General features: G+C 45.9%; 1 protein-coding gene across 5 annotated transcripts in view; it reads left to right on the forward strand.

Annotated features, from left to right (window-relative positions):
• The window catches only part of LOC138164873 (guanine nucleotide-binding protein G(I)/G(S)/G(O) subunit gamma-12), a 136,574-nt gene that overhangs the window by 43,356 nt on the left and 72,479 nt on the right, over positions 1-20,739 (forward strand). For 4 of the 5 annotated variants that reach the window (XM_069092805.1, XM_069092806.1, XM_069092804.1 and 1 more), the window contains exon 2: positions 11,818-11,869. The gene's annotated coding sequence lies outside the window, so the exon portion shown is untranslated. Of the gene's footprint in view, positions 1-11,817; positions 11,870-12,822; positions 12,833-20,739 lie in introns of those variants that run through there. The other variant, XM_069092808.1, reaches the window with a different exon arrangement.

Below are 20,739 nucleotides of genomic sequence, written 5' to 3' on the forward strand. Positions count from 1 at the left end.
TGAACTGAATTGGATTAAATTATTGGAAAAAGCCTGTTTCCTAACTAGGCTCCTGGTTTAAGTTGTTAAATTGCACTTTTGGTCTCAAAATGCTGAGCTGAGAGCCTTTGTAAACCTTGACCATGGCAGTGTTATCCTGTGGTGGGAGCACTAGACTGATAGTTCCCTAAACATTTATTAAGCTTGTACTATGTGCCAGTCACTGTGCCAAGTGGCCAAAAGACAATGAAATTGTCCACAAGACTCAGTTGGTCCGGGAGACTGAGTCTCATGCTGTTGATATAGCTTCCTGGTCACCTGTTTACAAAAACCTGATACATCAGGCTTTCGACCATCTGATGCTGATGGGGAGAACTGCCATGACAAATGCAGAGGCAGACAGGCTGGGCCAGAGCTGTGCTCTCTCCTTGCTGAATATCCGTCCCATGCTATTGTAAACATGCCCGGGGTTTACAAGAATCTCATTTCATTCCAGCCCTAAGCCTAAATCACCAGACTGGCCTGAGTCAGGCCTGGCCAGAACAAGCCCTGGGGCCCAAGGAATCCTGGGAGGATCGATGGAGATAGAGCACAAAGGGACCCTCAGTGCCCGAGTCTGGGCGTTCTGAGAATTGTAGTCTGTGCCCACTCTCACTTCATTCTCTTTAGCTTTCAGATTTGTGAGACCTGGTAGAAACATTCTCTCCATTGGGTACTTGTTCTGATGCTTTTCCCCTCCTCAGGAATCCAAGACGTGGAGAAGCTACCTCTCCCACATGCCTGTACCCAGAAATCCAACAGAAGCCAAAGTTGAAAAACTCTTTCAATGTTGTTTCCTGGTCCAGGCTCCCAGCTAGGCGCTTCCTGTCTTCTACCCCTAACTGTCAAGCCTGGCTCCTTTCTGCAGCGGACATAACCCAAATATTTGTATAATGACTCTGGAGTCTCGTGGCTGAGTAAGAGAAATCCTCCCTCCCCCCCCCCCAACAAAAAAAGAGAGAGAAAAAGCATGATACGTCCTAGAGAACCAAATGTCAGCCAGACTTATTTTAACTGTCAGTTAGCCAGAATTTGGAGAATTAAAGCCCTCCTGGAAAGACAGTGAAAACTGGCTCTGAACCCCAAGTCCAGCATTCTGTCCACTCCACTGCACCATCTCTCCAGGTGACTCTGGTGACTGGGTGAGCCCAGGTAAATCCTCACCTCTTTGCCCTTGAGGCTCCTCTTCTGGTCAGCTGGATGGCCACTCAGGCCCCTGCCAATTCTCAATCTGTGATCCTCTGATGCTTTGCTGTAACCCGGAGGTAATGTTAGGTCAAGAGAAAGCTCTGGAAGGGCCTCTGACAACTGGGGTAGGTCTCAGGTCTGGACAGTGTGCCTGCCATCTGAAAATCAGCCTGGCCAAGTCTGGATAAGATACAAAGAAAAAGCCAAGTCAGCCCCTGCCCTCAAGGAAGCTTCCCTTTGAAAGGGGCCGATGATGTATCTGGAAACACTGAAGCTTGTCTGTGGAGGGACTTTGATTTGCATGAGTGGAGGAAATATCTGTACCATTAAAACCACAGGCCCTTTAGGTTTCAGAGGGGATATTATACCTAACATACCAAGGGTAAATGGGAGGGGGTAGGGGATGGTTGATGTCAGGGTTTCATTTGTTCGCTTTAAAAGTCAGCTCCAATACAGTAAATATTATTAATAAAAAGGTAGGCCCTGTCCTCAGTACAAATGCAGGCTCTCCCACAAATTTCCTTGTTTTATTTTTTCTAACATTAAGATACTATTCTGGGATACTATACCTGCCTCCTGTTGTGTGACATTCAGTTTAGACTGAGTTCAGTCCTGGGGAGCTTGTCCTCTAATGAGAAGGGTTAGACTCTGGCTCATTAATCCTAACCCCAGCATATGGGAACAGCTTTACTTATAACTTAGGTTATGGCTCACATCTGGTGTTTCACCCAAAGGGAGAGTTAAAAAATACTTAATGCAAATCAGATATGGGACAGATAATTTATTCCTACACCAAAAGAAATGCTAAACATAAAAGACACATAGCTTGCATAAACAGAATGATTTTAAAACAGGATTTAGTAACAACTCATAGCTACTGTTACAATCTGGTGGGAAGCTGATACTTAAGCTTGTAGTGTGCAGGATTCCTAAAGCACTGTACATTTCCCCTCTGCTCTGCACTGTCTGAACAGCGCCCAGGACAAATCCGCTCAGGACAGTCCTTTTGTCGGTGACCTTCCTCTCCAAGAACAGCGGCGGCCATGGATTCCTTCTCCACCGCCAGTTCAAGTCTAATTGAATGGGATGTCTCAAACCCATAAGGTTACTTCCATACCTGTAACTGTCCACCTTGATATAGGTACTGACTCTTTCACAGAAGATGAGAAAGAAAAGGCATGAATGGAGCAGCCAGAACCCCAGGCTTTCCTGGAGGCTAGGGGTTGGGGTGATGTATGGAATAGCTCCAGCTGTACCCATACCCCTTCTGCAGTCCCCTATCAGGAAGCAACTTGAAACAGCCCTGACACTATTTTGGAGCTAGAAAGAAAAATACTGGGAGTCTTCATCAACTCAAAGTACAAACCTTTTAGCCTGAGTCCTGTGTGGTAGAAGGTAGGGTCCTACATGGTCATCTGCAGCTCAGAGTGGCAGCTCTGAGCCAACTTCAAGAGCCAGTCCAACCTTGCTACACTTTACTTATATGTCATATATACTTTTGTGTGTGCCAGTGCTCATTTCCCTAATAGAATGTAAGTGCCCTGAGGGCAGGGATAGTTTCAATTTGCTTTGTGTCCATAGAACCTTCTCCAGTGCTATAGGCACTTAAAGGCTACCTGAATGACTGATTAATGGTGCTAGGCCATGAGAACCTGCCAAAGGCTCCCCAGGATCTCCTGTCCTCAGAGAGACAGTGAACAGTGTTTAACAATCACATTGTACCTTCCTAAGGGAGGAAAGCAGACTAATGCATGGCAGAAGGGTTTTCTTTAAGCAAGGTTGACTCCAACAGAGACCATAGGTTCAGAGATGTAAGAGGGCATCCAATCCACTTCCTTCATTTGATAGATGGGGAAGCTGAAGTTCAGCAGAGGTAAGCATTTAGCCCAAGGTGACTTGGGTAATAAGTGGTAAGGCTTGTCTTCAAACCAGTTTCTCTCACTCAGAATCCAGGGATGTTTCCGGTATGCCATGACACCGCCTCATTCCTCAGATCCTTGGAACGTCCACTGACGTTGTCCTTGGGTACTGTTTTGGATTAGGGACTTGTCCATCAGGGTAGACCAGGATCAGGGGGCTTAATAGCATTGTTTGTTTGAAGCCCAACTTAGTGGAAATCATCTGGAATGTGGCTTATTTCAGGAAGAGTTAGAAATTTCCCCTGCTGGACTGCTCTGTTTTTCAGAACGTGCCCTTGTAGGTTGTATGACAGGGATATTTCAGCATAATAATTCTATGCAGATCTTTACTTTGTAGTTACCTGAATGGTTTCCTGTGGGCTTTCATGATAGTAGGAAACAGATGTTCCCCAGGCTGTATCTGTGCCCCCAGAGTGGTTGTAGGTGGGTTCATGGTATAGGTGCAGACACATGGATAGACAGCGTTCATGGAGGAAAGGGGAGATCATTTATACTGTACTTTCCAGAGGAGGAGGGGGTGGGGGGCAGGAACCTCACAGACACGACTAAAAGCTTCTACTGCTGTGTCCAAGGTTGGAAGCATTTTCACACACTCTGTTCAATGGAATCCAGAGGTACCTAAACAAATGTAGGCTTCAGGACCATGCATGTACAAGAGCTCTCTTGGGGCTATACATTTGCTGAAGTTAAAAGAACTAAGTAAGGGCTTTATAATAGAATGTTCTGGTTTTAACTGAACTCCTAATTTACCTTTATAGTGTTTCTTAATTTTATTTAAATGACAAAAAATAAAGCCAAACCAAATTTTTCAAGCTAATAATGGATTAAAAAAAAAACATAGCATCATAAATGGACTGGAAAGGACCTCAAAGGCCATCTAGTCCAGCCTCCTCATTTTACATATGAGGAAACTGAGGCCTGGGGAGCTGGCGTGACTTACCCAAGGTCATACAGGATGTAAGCATGGGGGTGGAATACGAATTTTGATTTTTCCATTTGTACAAAGAAAGCATAGAAAGGGTGGGTGAGGGAAGGCACTGAGATTCTGGAGGCCTGGCAAAGCCTTCTTCAAGAAATGGTAGAGGGGGCAACTAGGTGGCGCAGTGAATAGAGCACCAGCCCTGGAGTCAGGAGGACCTGAGTTCAAATCTGGTCTCAGATACTTGACACACTTACTAGCCGTGTGACTTTGGGCAAGTCACTTAACCCCAATTGCCCTCCAAAAAAAAAAAAAGAGAAAGAAATGGTAGAGAGTTCTGGACTGGGAGTCAGGAGATCTGGGTTTGAATTCAAGAGCTGCCATTTACTAAATGGCCCTAGTCAAGACTCATTACTCTGTGATGGTCCTGGTCAGTAAAATGAATTGTTGAGAAAAGGCCTCTCTTTGCAGGCTCCCAAGGGCTGTAGAAACATAAAGCTGTTATAGTCAGTCACCTTTTCCTATGCTTTTTCTTAGCAAACTGTCCTTCTTGGGAAGAAAAAGACCACAGTGATAACAGGTGATGTTTCTGTAGCAGAACTCTTAGCATGTGCTTGGACCCTCTGAGAGGGGTGCCATGGGTGTTCTCACTCTGCCCATTTCAGATAACAGAACTGAAGCTCGCAGAGTTTCACTTGCCCAGAGTCACCCAGTAAGATTCAGAGGCAGAATCAAACCCCATGCCTCCTGACTCCAGGTCCAACCTCTGGCCATTATAGCATATGGTCACCAAGGTGGTGAACAGAAGGCCGGACTAATCCTTAATCCAGTGGAGAAGGAAATGGCAACCCTCTGCAGTGTCCTTGCCACGAAGGCCCCAAGGACGTAGGGCACACAAGGGCCCAAAGAGACTTTTGAAAAACAACCAAAAGCCCCCGGGCAAATCCCTTTTTTGTCTGTTCATTTGTCATCCTTTTTCTTTAAGCTAACCTTGCGCTTTGCCTAATCCATCCAGAAAGTAATTCTTTGGTTAAATCTGGGATTTGCATCCCGATATTTTTTTTTTTTTAGAGTTTAACTATCCTAAGAGTTGTTAAAGTAAACTCATACCAAGGATAGTGTTTAATGGTCATACTTTTAAGTGATTATCATAATTTTCCGAATGGCGGGGTGAGCTGCCACCTGGCCTTGGAATTAGGAAGATCTTGGTTGATCCTCCCCCTTCCTACATAGTGACTGATGGGGGGTCACTGAGCCTCTCAGAGCGCCAAACTCTCTAAGCCCACAAATTCCGGAGCAGCCACTAATCTGAATTAGTGGACAGTGTTCTGCACTAGGGGACTCTATAACCATGAAAGCACAGGACCAGTCAATTAATTGATCGATCTAGAATGTGTAGGACATGGTGCCAGGTATTGGAAATGCAAAGCAGAAAAAAATGTCCCTGTGTTCAAAGAGCTTATATTGGGAGGAATTAGTTTGCACAAACATAAATAAATACAAAGTACGTGTGCTACACCCTCCCCCTGCCCCCACCCTGGACTTAGTCTCCTAGCGTGGTTGGAGGTGGGTTCATGGTTCTTACTTTCCACCACCAGAGTGGGGCTAACTCTTTCCCCCTTAGGATTCTGGGGTAACCCTTAGGGATCGTAGCTTCTAATGTTGTTATTCCTGAGTCCCTATGCGGTGGGTTTGCCAGTATCAGTCAACTTACTTGACATAAATTAGCGTTTATATAAGGGTGTTTACGGAGAAGAACAGCAGCTAGAAGGCAGTAGGCATGTTTGCCATTCCATACTTACAAGGTCCCTGGGGTGAATGAGCTCAAACGTAAAGTCATGAGACAAGTTATAGGAGCAGAAGGATGCGTTGTTACTCCTGGCCCCAGAAGTCATTTTCTCCCCTGGCACAGCCTCCACCAGGTTCACATCTGGCCTGCTGGCAGCCTCCTTGCTGGCGGAGGGGTTCCAGGTTATAGAGCAGTCCCCTGCTGGGTTTCAGCCACTCACTCCCCTGCCTTCTGAGGGGCTCCTCACTGGACTTTGCTGCCGCTGTTACCAACTCCCGTTGCTGAGGGACCTCTGATAGTTTTTCCAACCTTTTGAAGCCCATGTGGTCATAACCTGGTTAATTCTGTCTCCAAGTACTCAATCCCCTAAGCCACTGCCCCTCCCCTTCTGCTGCCAAGTTCAAGTCTTGGTTGCCTCGAAGAAGGAAGAGAACAAAGAGATAGTGAAGGAGTGCATCAGTCCTTTTGTATTCAAACTTACTTGGGGCTCTGTGCCCGCACTCTCTCAGTAACCCAGAAAGCTCCTCATCACCACACGCGAGCAGCCTTTCCCCCCCAGTCCAGTCACTCATGGCCAGAATGGGGCTCACCAGCCTTCACCTGTTAGACGCAAGCTAGGAGAGAAGAGAAGACTGTAACACACCAGGAAGGCCTGATCCCAGCATGTTCTGAGGGACAGAGACAGCGGCCACCAGTCCATACAGAAGGATCATTGTGGGGGCATGTTTATTTGGTTTTAAACGTCATACTTTCCATGTTTTGTTGTATTTTTATTTTCTTAAATATTCCCCACGACATTTTCATCTGGTTCAGCAGGCACTCTAAGAGCTGGGCCCTCATTGACCAAGCCTTCCTTTCCAAATACAAAATAAAGACCAGGTTAGTATTTGGTGACCTAGGATTCAGGAGAGGCTTGATTTCTAATTTACCTCTTATACTTCCCAGCTGCGTGACTTTGGGCACTTCATTATCCACTATGCCTGACGAGCAGATTTCTAGGACTTAACCATTTATTACTTCCTCGCATGTACTGGGTATCACGTAAAGCAAAGGCAGAAATATGGTCTCTGTCCTCATGGATGCTACTTTGAGGGAGTGGGATGGGGAAAGAAATAGTATTACAAAGGATATTAAATTTAAATATATGCCGTGTAGATGCAGCGTAACTTCTAAGTGGAAGGGAGGTTTCCTGTAGAAGGTGGTACCTCAGTTGAGCTCAGCCCTTCCTAGGCTTAGGGTTGAGATCTGTATTGGTGGAGGGGTTCTCCATGTGGGGGGAATCACAGAAAGCATTCATGTATTTGTATATTCGCATAATCATCTTTATTTTCTTTAAGTTCTAAGTGAAATTTGAACAATCAAGAAAGAATCCTGTTTTCCCCCAGGCCCATCCTGGTGGGTTGGCTCTCTGAGTTTCCCCAAGTAGATATACTCATTTGCTGAAGGACCCCCATTGTGGGTGTCCACATGGAATAATCATTGAGATCTTTTCTTGGATGTAGTATCTGTGAAAGAGAAAGACACAGAGAGAGACAGACAGATGCAGACAGAGAGGAAAGAAGGAGGAAAGGAAGGGAGGGAAGGAGAGAGGAAAGGAGGGAAAAGGGAAGGAAGGAAGGAGGAAGAAAAAAGGAGGGAGGAGGAGAAAAGAAATTTGGGAGGAGGAAGGGAAAGGAGGAAGAAGAAGGGAAGGAGTTGAAGGAGGAAGAGAAGGAGAAAAGAAAGGAGGGAGGAGGAAGGGAAGGAAGGAAGGAAAGCCGAACATCTCTGAAGTATTCTTGCCAACACTATGCTGAATGCTGGCGATACCCCCCCCCCAAATGAGAGAAGCTGGAGAAGCCTCTTGAGCTGCACCAGACAGAGCTCCTTTCCACTTTGGGGGAGGGAGATAATTGTGCAGGGCCCTGTGGTGAAAGTTGTCCCGGGCGCCTGCCACTCCAAGCCCTGCCCTGTGGACAGAAGTCTGGCTGATTGCTGTTTGTGGGCTCCACAGCTGTTATTACCGCACATCAGCCTCCTCTCCCCATCTTTTCTGATGGCGTTCAGATAGAAAGAGTCTGGGAACAAGCTGCTAGCCTGCCATTATTCTTTTATGTTTAATCTTTTACAGATTATTCTTCTGGCCGATAAAATGGCCACTTTTTGGTGGTTGAATAAAAATACTGGGATCTAAGCTCATCTTCTGTGGGCTCACAGAAAATATACTCAGGATGACCTGACTAGCAGACAGGATGATGGGATAAATAAAATGTACCTGCACTTGTTCCCACATGATTTCTGGTTCTTTTATTATTTCTCTATAGTTTGAAAGCTTTTCATCCCATGAAGTTTGGGGGTGTTCAGTGTGGCTGCATCTGCTGAAATTGTATGGATCTGTTTTTCAGGCAGCACTGCTCCACGTGACCCTTCATCCCCACCCCAATCCAGGCATTTTCACCGCTTCCCTCCTGCTCTCCTCCCTCAGCTCCCTGACTCTGAGTCCCACCTTCCCCAGCTCCCCCCTGGCCACCGGTCACTTTGTGAGATCTGTGATGTCAGTGTGCTAATGATAATAGTAATACCCTACATTTGTTCTGTGATGGGGCTCATGCTTCTCAAAGTGTACACTGGATCCCCTCTGCAGCCTGGGAGGGTATACAAGGTAGGTAGGGGAAGTCCCCATTTGACCGATGAAGACACAGTGGTTCCAAGAGGACCAGTGGGAATACTGGATTCTATGACTGACTGAGGGTATAAAGACCATTCCCTGGTCTCTCCTCTCTTATCTCTTATTGTCTTCCCTTATCATTTGTTTTGATGAGAGAGAACAGTAAGGCTAGGTATGCCAGCATCAAAACTCCTGACTGGTAGACAGAATGAAGCAAAGACCTCCTCACCCTACCTCAGAAAAACCAAATTAAAAAAAATTCAAAATCGTAATACGCATTGTGGATAATGGAAAGAGTCACAACCTGGTTTGTCCTCTGCTTTCAAGGCCTCCTTTTGTCCCTCTCCTACCCCCCCTAATTCCACATCTCATAAACTAATGTGGAATTTGAGTCAGTGACCAACCACAATTCCCTGTGACGCATGATGAAAGTGCTGCCCACACCCAGCTGGAGCTGAGGGGCTCGGGGTGCAGAATGAGACCTAGATTTTTTGGACCTGGCCAATTTAGAATTTTATATGCTTGACTTTGCATATTTGTTACAAGGGGTTTGTCTTTTCTTTTTCAGAGTGGGTGGAACTCCTTGAAAAATAAATAAATAAAATGTTTGAAAATGAACTGATATTGGAAAAAAATCACCCCTTTTTAACAGCATGGGAATGGGAGGACCTCAAAAAGCTGCCAGTGGAATCTGGTGGGGAATTGGGGAGTTTAGGCAGCCAGCCTTTTCCATGGGAGGTGCTTTACATTCTGTCTGTAATAGTGAGGGTAGATGTTAGAGAAAATTGCATTAATCTGTTAGTGATTAGGCCTGGTCTGGGACATGGTCCAGCCTCTGACGTGAGCTGAGAAGAGTGCCTTGCCTCTCCAGAGGTCAGCATCTGCCCCAGATCTGGGAGTTTTTGTCTTTCCCCCTGTTGCAGAGGAAAAAAAAAAGATGTGTTTTTCAAGGTTAATGCCACTAGCTGCTGCCTTAGGGGATTCTATGTAGGCCTGGATGGGAATATGAAAATAGAGAGATACTGAGTGTCTATTAGGGGCAGGGAGTAGGGAGGAGGTCCTGGGGGAAGAGATCCCTTCAGACCAGGAGACTGACCATGTGTGGCTGATGTTCCAAGCCATGTGGAATAGATGGGTCTTTCAGACAGGCTCGTTGTGAAAGTCATTGGAAACCCCCGGAGCTTGGAGGAGCCAGAGTGGGACTGTTTTCTTTCCTTTGCCTTCTGCAGATTGATTACAGGTTTCCAGGAAAGAAAAAAGCAACATCAACAACAGACCTGCTTGCCTGGAAGTGGTCAGACCTTTCAGAAAGTGTCATTAATTTGTTATTGCTTTAGTCCCATATGCAAATTGGATTAAAGCTGAGTAAATTATTGGATGCAAGTCAGGCCTTTCTAGTTGATACTGCTGCTGACATCCTATCACAGAAAGGGCAGCAGAGATGGGGGCTTCCTCCTAACAACTGCCGGATTTTGAGAACGACATTTTTTACTTACCTTTCTGTCTCACTTTTCATGGTACAAGGTACTTCTTGAGGAAGAGGACTTGGCATTCTGAGCACTTAGTCCAGTGGGCCGCAGCATGTAGTAGGTGCTTAATAAATGCTTGTCAGATTGAACCTAATTTCCTCACTACTAGTAGCCAATGTAGGGGGGAGTCTAAGTGAATGACCACCCCAAGTTTTAGAGGTGAGGAAACTGAGCCTCAGAGAAATTGACCCGCTTAGGGTGACCCAGCTGATAAGCATCAGAGGTGGGCCTCAAACTTAGGTCTCCAGACTTAAAGACCAGTGCTGTTTCTGCTGTAATAATTATACTGTAAAAGTAATAACATTTGTGTAGGATTTTAAATGGGTTATTTCATTTGATAATCACAACAAGCCTGTGAGGTAAATATTATTATGACTTCCTACAGCCTAAAGAACATCAGAGGCATAATTCAAACTCAGGTCTTCCTGGCCCTAATCCAGCATTCGTTATGCCTCCTAGTGGCCATTTCCCCATCTCTAGGACCATGGTCTTACTATATTACTGTCTCACCTGTTGATCTCATCAATTCCAGTGGGCTCAGTTATCACCTTAATACAGTGATTCCGGTATCTCCTTATCTGGTGCTAACCCCTCTCAGACCTTCTTACATCACCAGCTACGCCCTAAAGGCATCTCAGTCTCTGTGTGTCCAGAACCGGGCTTGTCATTGCCTCCAGCCTTCCCTGTTCCCTTCCTGGGTACTGGGGAAGATGTGAGCTTCAGCATCATTCTTGTACTCTCACTCGCTCCCACCTTCCCAACATGGCCACAACAGGTCCCTTTCCAGTCTGCTACCCCACCTCTGTTTAGGCATTTCATCAGCTCTAGATTGTATTATTGTGATAGTCTTCAAATTGCCCTCCCTGCCTGAAGTCTCTCCACTCCCGCCCTCTGCCAAGATAATTTTTAAAGGGTTGTTCTGACCGAATCCACTCCCCTTCCCCACTCAGGGAATGTCAGAGGCTCCCTGTTTATTCCAGGATCAACCATAAACTCATCTATTTTTCAACTAAAGGTATTCACAGCTTGGCTCCTTCCTACTTTCCAGTCATCCCCCCTTTTCTTTCCTCCACATTCTCTGCTGTCCTCTTTCTGTTTTTTGAACACAACCCTCATTTTCCATTCTGTGCCCCCTCTCTGCTGCCTCTTAATTTCCTACTTCCTTTTGTGACTCAATTTAAATCCTGCATTCTGCAGGAAGCCCTTCCCTCCCTGCACAGACTGCCGTCTGTCTGTTCTGTGTGTAACCTTTGTGTTCATAGTTGTTTACATATTATCTCTGCTGTTGAGATGTCAACTTTGAGGGTCTTTTTTGGTCTAGATTTTAGCAGCATCTGCCATATACTAAGCATTTAATAAATGCTTATTGACTAACTCACCAACTAATGCATTTCAGAGAAATCTAGAACATCTCCCACTATCAGCTCCTAGTAATGCTTTTCTGAAGACTTGTACCGACTTATTTGGGGGATATTGGTGGCCATTCTAGTTAAGCTCCTGAGGGCAGGTCTGTTTCACTTTTTCCTCTGTTAGCCCAGCCCCTGGCGCAGTGCCTACCACAAAGTAAACTCCTTAAAAATAGTTGTTGATTAATTGAAAGACTGACTTACAGAGGTGACCTGGAAATCAACAAGCATCAGGAAATTGAAGTATCCAGGGGAAAATATCTTTACACTCAAATAGGCTATGCAATTTTTGCTAATCTTTAACTAGAAGTAGAAACACCTAACACTGTTTCAGGATTGAAAGTACAGCTTTTGAAAAGTTGGCTTGCTTACGATAGAATGTTTGTTTTAATGTTCTTGCAGATTTCCTTGACCGTTTGAACCAGAAAACACGGTGTCAGACAGCCTCTTATTGGTAAGTCCTTTCTGTTTAATTTTTAAAGGAAAATACTTGCAATTGCATGTGACTCAAGAATTCAAGTGGAATGTTGCTTGACTTGTACTGTAATTAAATGGTTATTCACCCACCTTTGGGTTTTTTCCCTAGAATAACTGTTTTCCATGCTTGCAGAAAAAAAAGTTGTACATTCTTGTTGGTGGCCAAAAGACCTTTGAATACAGGTAGGACATCATTGGGGAAAGAGTAGCTATTAAACAGTCATTGTTACTGGAAAAGGATCTGAGGGTCTGGGGGACTACAAGGTCATTATGAGCTCCCCTGTTGTTAAATGAAAGCCAGGTTAAACTAACAAGACCTTAAACTGGTCTGAGAGGCACAGGTAGTGTCAAGAAAGTGGAAAGCCTATATAGCCTTGGTTGGACTCCATCTGGAGTGTTGTGTTCAGGGCTAAGGGAAAAGATTGAAATTTAGATGGATTGTAGAGGAGACGATGGGCCAGAACAATAAAAAGGCTGAAAATCATGCCTTATGTGGAAAGAGCGAAGACTTTTTAGCCTGGAGAAGAGGTGATTGGGGGTGGTGGAGATAGAGATGGAATGAATCACTGTTTTCATATATCCGAAGGGCTGTAATGCATAAAAGGAATTAGACTTTTTCTGCTTCTCCCCAGTGGACAGAGCTAGGAGCCATCCTGTGGAAACTAGAAACTATAGATTATCAGCTGAATGTAAAGAGATTAAAAAAAAGCCCACCTTGCTAACGATCAGGGTACCCAAAAGTTTAATGGAATTCCTTGTGAGCTTATCCCTTCCCAAGTCAAAAATGGATACCACTTATAGAGGGAGGCTTTGATTCTGCCAGGCCTTGGTCTCAGTGACCTCATAAGTTCCTTTGAATTCTCAGATCCTGTGATTCTATTACCTGAAAACCTCTCCTGGAATCCAAACATTCCTAAGCCCCAGCTTGTGGCCTCTTATTGCAAGCCCTCCTTAATGCAGTAACGTTTTAAGATAGCAGAGGAATTTGAACTCCCGGGATCTAGCCTGTAGCTGAAGACTGATCGGCCCACTTCTTACGCAGGCCCCTGTCCTCCTGAAATTTCTCCTTCTTATGACCTATTTGCTTGTGGTATGATGAGCAATTCACTAACTGAATTCTTTAGGGATGATCCTATGTTTTGGGTAGAAAAAGAAGTATTTCAATGGGGACTTTGATAGAGAGTTACAGGCTTTTCCTTTTGTATTGTGATTGTGATGAGAAAGGGAAAAATCCCTTAGAGCAGCATCCCTCTCTGGGATACTAGGTTTTGACTGATACCAGATGAAAATAGGCCGGGTTAGACCAAGTGTTCTTTTGCTTTGAATAATTTATTAATTTTTTTTTTTTACAACATTGTCACTTCCCAGTAACTCCTCCCTACCACCCATAGGACCTTCCCTTGTAACAAAGAGATCCACAGTAAATCAGTATGTTGGCCATGTCTGAAAACATGCCTCCTTCTCCATCTGCAGCCCACTACCTGTCTGCTGAGAGTCAGGAGGCATGCTTTCCTGCCCATCCTCTGAAGTCAAGATAGTGCACTTCATTGATGAGAATTCTGAAGTCTCTTGTCCGTGTTTACTTGGACATTATGATGGTCACCTTGTAAATTATTGAACTCATTTTGCTCACTTCTCTCTGAACCAGTTCAGACAAAACTTCTCAAGCTTCTCTGAGTCTTTCATTTTGAGACAGTATATAAATAGCATAGTAATATAACGTATGTTCCATGTAGCTGGAAAGTCACTAGCAGGATGATGGGATGGAGAGCAAAAAAGGCCTCTTAAGGAAGGTGGGATTTGAGGTGGATCTTGGAAGAGACTGAGGAAGCCAGGAGGTAAAGGTTGGAAGGGAGTATATTCCAGGAGTGGGAGACAGACACCAGTGAAAAGGTATAGAATTGGAGGAGACAGAATATTGAGTTTGAGGAACAGCAAGTAGTCTTGTATCCCTGAAAGGAGGAGAGTAAAGTGTTAGAAGATCAAAAAGACAGAAAAGGGGGTAGGCCTCTTATATTCCCTTTGCATATGAGACCTTTATCAGAGATATTTGCTGTGATGATTTTTCCCATTTGACTACTTTTCTTTTTATTATGGCTGCATTGATTTTATTTGCATAAAGGCTTTTACAGTTTTATATAGTTGAAATTGTGTATATCATCTTTTATGATCACCTCTGTCCCTTATTTAGTTAAGAAATTTCACCCTAGCCAGAATTGTGCCTTCTTTCATTCTCTTCTAATTTTAATGATAGAATCTTTCATATTTAGGTCATGTATCCATTGGAACTTGTTGGGGCATATTGCTCTAGAGATATCTTACAAGTATCATGGGTTGTAGTAATACAGGGTTATGGCTAGAAGACTAGTTAGTGTCATGGATGAGTGTTTAGGTAACTTTAAAGCTGGGTAGAGCAGTGCCCATGAGAGGGTATTCAGTACAGGTTCACAAACACGAGTGACCAGTGTGGTTTTAAGTTGTTCTAGCAGTCTGGGAGATTGGCAGGGGTAGGCAGCCAAAGGCTCCAAGAAGGTGTTTCAGGTTGGTGTCCAAGCATGACTAGACCAGAAGCACAAGGTGAGGGGCCTGGGCACACAGTGCCAGTGAGCAGGCATCAGAACATAGGCAGGTGTGGTTAAGCCATGATTTAACATAAATCAGAGAGGAGAGCTGGGTTTACGCCTTAGTTACTTCATTGGTTGATGAATGAGTCAGTCTAGATAATCTCCTTGGCCCCTCTGATTCTGGGGTGCTGAGAGGGGCCCATGGAGAGATTTCAGGGGATCCGATGAACTTGGTTGAGAAAATAATTGCAGCTTTATTTTCCATAGTTTCTAATTGTGATTTAGCACCTCCTTCTATTATAAATCCAGGCAACAAACCAGACAAGGGTTGGTGATAACCTGTGACTCTGTGACCAAGGGAAATCACAGATCTTTAACGATTACATTGACTTTGTCACAGATATCCCAAAATAGTGTTTGTGCCCATCATGCCTTTAAAGTTGCATCAAAATTATTAAATCTGCCATCAGATATATTACAAATTGTTCCTTTAATATTTTGATAACTGTACTTCAATATAATTGGTGTCCTTGGTAAACATATATTTAACGACATTACTCTGAGAAGGGATCCATGGGCTTCACCAGACTGACACAAAGGACTCCATGATAGAAGCAGGACCAAGTGTCCCTGCTGTGAGCTTTAACCATCCCTTGGTCTATGAACTCAAGCTAGAAGGTCATAGGAGTTAAGGATGGACAGAAGGAGCCAACCTGGGTTAGAATAAGGGATGACAGTGCAATGGTTTGGTTGATTTCTACTTTTCCTTAACCTGTTCGCTTTAGTGTACGAGGGCCAGTGGGTCTGCACCAATGGCTGGTTGTTCTCAAGTGTAGCATAAGTGGAAAATGAGATTTTCCTGTTCTTCCCTTTCCACCATGGGGTGCCCTTACACTGTTGAAAACTCGGGGTGCTTAGCCCTCCCAGTGAGTCAGAAAGCAGAGGCCTTCCTGGGAGTCGGGCTCATTGAACTTGGTGCCCCCCCTCGTACTTGTAGACTTGTACACTAGAGGTGTGGAGGAGAGTGGGCCAGCCAGAAAAGGGACTGAAGAGGGCGAAGGACCGGTGCTGAGGGGGCAGCTGGCATGGTGATTCTCAAGAGGCAAACCTTTTTGTGGTATCAAAGTACTGGAAGCTAAGGGAGTGCCTGGCCCTCGTTTGGGAAACGTGATGGTACATGAATGGCATGAAAGAGTGCTATTGTGCTGTAAGAAATGATGATTTCAGACAAACCTGAGAAGACTTGTATGAGCTGATGCAGAAAAGCAGTGTGTGTGATAGCAATGACACAGTAAAGGCCGCTCAGGGACTCTCCTCAGTGCATTGACCAGCCATGATTCCACAAGACCAGCGAGGATGCTTAAGACTTCTCTCCTGGAAGAGAGGTCATAGACTGAGGAAGCAGAATGAGCCGTCGTTTCTGGACATGGCTGTTGGAAGAACTCGTTTTGTTTGACTGCGCATATCTGTGACAAGGGTTTTCTTTGGTTTTCTTTTCAAATGGAGAAAGTTGGGAGGAGATAAAATTATATTTGTTCATTGAAAACATTAAGCTTTAAAAAGGGAGTGCCTGACATTATGTCCCATAGATGTCATTGACCAGAGACAGAGAGGAGCTGGGGCCCATCCGTAAGAGAGCCGTTAGATGGGAACACAGTCAGCGAGTTCATCAGATGAAATTAGGTCAAATAAGTGGGGTTAGGAGAAGATTTGGGGGGAGGCACAAAAGCAAGTGTTTACAGGTCTACCATATTTGTTTTGCTTGGATGCAAAGGATAGGACAAGTAGAAATCGGTGGAAATGGCAGAGGCCAGTTTGGATTTTCTGCAAGGAAAAAGGCCCTCCCTGATCAGTGATTAGATTAGAACTCTTGGGACTTAGACCCAAATCTTCGGACTCTTCTGAGCCGAGGCCGCCATCTTGTCACCTACAGGACTTGGAATCTGCAGTTTGTTAGAAAGCCATAGATCGTATGTCTGAACGGTTCAGTCAGGTAGTAAGCTCCTACTGTGTGCTGGGCCCTGCAAAGAAAAGCAAGTAGCAGGCTGTCCTGTAGGAGGTCCCAGTGGAGATGTCACCACGCAGACCACCATGACCATACAAGAGAGGCAGGGGAGGGGGAGGCAGTCATTGCTGTGTCCTAGACACGTGGGGGTTTGTGTCGCTCTCCCAGGATCTTGGTGCGTAAGACCCAGATTAATCCCTGCTGTGCCGTGTACGTCAAATAGGTAATGAGAGGTTATTGATTCTGACTCTGACACTTTTCGTAGTGGGTTTTGCATGTGTGATGTTGCTAGCGTTTCTTCTTTTCCCCAAGGTTCTGGGCTGATAAAAGCCTCTCTACCAAAGAGACTAAAATATGTATGGGGGGCAGGGAGGGACTGGGGGTCCCTTGGGCTTCTGTTCCCATATTCTCATCGCAGTGGTTAAGGCTGAATGGGCTCATGGGGCCTTGGAAGGAAGTCTTCCAGCTGAGAGATGGAGGAGACAGGGCGCCTAAGTCTGTGGGGGAAGGGGGAGGAAGATGGAGGGGGAGGGGCTCAGGCACCCTGCCCTGGCCTCTGTGGGCTGTGCTCCTGAAGGTGATCTGTGTGTTAGTTAGGGTTAGCGAGATGTTCCTGGAGGCCTCTGGGTCATGACGCCGACACACCATCTTCCTGAGTCCCCATCGCACAGATCAATCGTCTGAGACTCCTCAAGGGTGAAGCCTGCAAAGCGGACATCTGGCCATCCATTCATTGAGGGGCCATGTTGCCTTAGGGTGGGAAGTTCTGGGAGTGGTAATGAGGGTGGCAATGGGGCAGAGTGGGCCTCCCCTCTCGAGGTCTTCAGGAAGAGACTGGAGGACCCCTTGTGGGATACGTTGGAGAGGAGATGCTTGTTGTGTCCCCCACCCCCAGCGAGAGTTTGTTGGGGTTTGGAGTCATAAAGTAAGTGGAGTGCTGAGATGATGGGGTCGCCCACCCTTTTATTCTGAAGGTGAAGAGACTCAAGGCCCAGAGCCCGCTGTCCTCAACTGCAAACCCAGTATCCCTCTCTGCTTCTACAGAGGTGCGTGCTGTAATTCCAAAATCCTGGCACATGTGTGTATGTGTGTGTGAGGGTGCGTGTGTATGTGTATGAGTGTGAGAACATATGTCATTTCCTTCAAGGAAAGCTTAGAGAATGAACTGGAGGAGAGGCATCTTCTCTCTTTGATAAGATTGTTAGCTAGACAGACAGATGGATAGACAGGCAATCTTAGCTAGGGGGATAGATAGATAAATGAACAGAGACAGATGGATAGACAGGTAATAGATAGATGATCTTAGAGAGGCGATGGATGGAGACAGAAGGCTAGGCCAGTGATGGATAGGTAGATCTATAGATGGATGGATGGATGAGTGAGTAGCTAGATAAAGCAGCTCTTAAACACATTTGTGTTCCTGGTGCTGTGCCCCTGATGATACCCTGGAGACCTCAGTCGTCTCAGCTCTGGGCTTCCTGCCCTGGGCCCTCTCCTGATGGGTGAGAGCTCTCTGCTGGGAGGGCCTCAGTTCTGCCTCATTGTGTTCCCCAGCAGGGTCTAGATAGCAGCAGGGCCCCTCCTCTTTCCCCAGTTTGAGTTTGGGACCCATAATCACATCAGCCTCCGCCCTTGCTCCTGGATGTGTCCATCTACTCCCCTCCCTCCCTTCTGACCATCTTTGTCCTGTTCCCCAGTAGATGTTATCTCTTCCATTAGAAGGGAAGCTCCCTGAGGGCGGGGAGTGGCTTATTTCTGTAGCCCAGTGCCTGTCCCAGAGTCAGAACTAAATAAATGCCCCATTCATTCATTCTTGGACTTTCAGCACCTCCCCCCATTCTGCAGATGTGGGCATACCACACAATCAGATGAAGTCAGAGCCTCGGGAAGAGGCCCAGACAGGGCCATGACTGGCCAGGCCTTGGGGCTGCTCAGGCAGAGGCAGGCCCCACTTCTGACCAAGGCATTCCTGGCAGCTGCATCATGAGGCAGAAATGTCTGGATGCAAATCACCATCCCCCTCCCCGTTAACAAGAAGTAATTATTATTATTCTTTATGTCATTAATTACTTAATGGCATCGGCTTATTAGGGTTATCGGTCGCAATAACTTACCTTTGCACACAGCAGCAGGGTGCCCTGGGTGCTTTGTCTCACTTGAGCCTGATGGTCAGTCACCCTGAGAGGCAGCCTCCTTCGGGCTGGCCCCTTCAGCCATGCTGACCCTCTCTCCATTCCTTGGCTCTCCATTCCTTCCCATTGGCCCCTCTCCATCTCTGGAAACATCTTCCTTTGATGCTGCTTAGACACCAGGAAGCCTTTCCTGATCCCCCAAGCTGTCCTCCCCCTGCCTCCGTACTGTCTTCTGCCTTAGGGCACAGACTGTATTTTTATTTTATTCACTTTATATTGACGTTTATGTGTGCATGTGCGCACACACACGGAATGTATTTGTCTTCCCCATCAGAATGGCAATTTCTTGGGAGGAAGGGTGATTCCATGCTGAGTCCTTGTGTTCTTGGTGTATAGCCCAATGCCTGGCTTGTGGGGGGGCCCTGAAGAAATGCTTGCTTGATTGAGGAAGGGGACTTCCCTGTGTCCATGAGTCCTTCCTGTGGGCAGAGGGCTCTTACAGCTCAGTCCGTTTCAGCCACTGAATGCTTCCTCCCCAATCCATCTTTTCCTACTTTCTCATTAGTACGAGGTCCTCTTTGCAATGTCCACACACACATACATAATACTGTATTATTAACCTCTATCAATTGAGAAAACATAACTGGATAAGGATCCCTTGTAATAATTCTTCGATCCTCCAGATGTCTGCCCTCAGGCCCAGGAGCTGGGAAACAGTAATATGCTCTCTCTAAGTTCAGATGGGTTTGTGATCTCATCCATCTGAACGAATCCTGCAGAATTGAAACCCCCAGTCCGTTCTTGCACCCCGCATCCCAGGCACAGCTCTTATCCGTTCTCCACGGGGAATCTCCCAAGTCTGGAGGCTGGCCTTGTGTTCTTCTAACATTGGCACCATCATCATCATCGATTCGTTAATGGCAATAATAATGTCGATAATCTGCATTAATCCTAACAGCAGCTCACATTCATCTGGTGGTGTGAGGTTTGCAAAGGATTTTATGTATTTTATTTGTATTTGCATATTTGTTTGTTAATTTTATTGTTTTTGTTTATTTAATACGTGTTCCTATTCCTATCTCTGTCCATAAAATCCCACCAAATTCCCACATCTGATTTCAGTTGTCATCCTCATTTTAAAGAAGAGGGAAACTTGCCCTCTTGTAAAATGAAGGGTGCGAGCTAGGTGGCCTTGAAGGGCCCTTCCCTTTCAGTATGTACTCCCAGTTAACATTCCCTTAGCCCTTTTCGGTCTGCCCCGCACTCTTGCTCAGTGCTCACAAGAACCCTGTAAAGGCGGCGCTATGATTGTGCCCATTTGGTAGATGAAGAGACTGAGGCTGAAAAAGGGCTGAGTGACTTGCCCAGGCTCACAGCAGCTGACTGAGTGTCTGAAGCAGGATTTGTACTCGGGGCTGTCTCCACCTCCTGCGAGCCCCTGACTCTCAGCCGCCCTCTTTCTGGCCACCGTATTTCATGCTGCTGGGCTGGTTCTCCTCAGGGAGGTCGCTCTGGGCGCACTGCAGGCCTTCATTGTTGGCTCTCTTGTTTATCCAATTTGCAAATGGCACAAAGCTGGCAGGCCCAGCTGAGAGGACAGACTCAGGGTCCAAAGTGACCTCAGCAGCCCAGAGCGGTGGCCACATCCACCACCATGGGATTGAATAGGCTCACGCCTGAAGATGAGCAATGCTTAAGATTCTCCATTTCCAGCTGGAGTAGACTTTGGAAGCCATCTTGTCTAAGACCCAGAGAGGCAGTGACTTATCCAAGGTCCCACAGATCATAAGTGACAGGTGCAGGTTTTGAACCCCGATCTCATGACTCCCAATCCAGGTCAGTCTCTGTGACTCTGGGCCAGTCACTTCATTCATATTTACACTCAGAGTCAGGACAGACTTGGTTTAAATCCTGTGTCTGATCAATACTGGCTGTGTGACCCTGATGTCTTGGGGCCCGGTTCCTCATCTGTGAAATGTCGGGCTTCTCAGCTAACATGCATTTGTTATTTCCTTACAGTTTCCAGGCACTGTAGTGAAGAGGCAAAGGGAAGCAAAAACAAAGGCAGAAAATATGTAAAAACCCAAACTCCCCTCAGTGACCCTGCATTCTGATGGGGAGCGAGCATGGAGATGCTTGGGTGGCC

Source organism: Petaurus breviceps, unplaced genomic scaffold (genome assembly GCF_028583685.1).
Source record: "Petaurus breviceps papuanus isolate PSGF00001 unplaced genomic scaffold, PetGlider_PUasm1.0 207, whole genome shotgun sequence".
In the NCBI taxonomy this organism is placed as follows: Eukaryota; Metazoa; Chordata; class Mammalia; order Diprotodontia; family Petauridae; genus Petaurus; species Petaurus breviceps.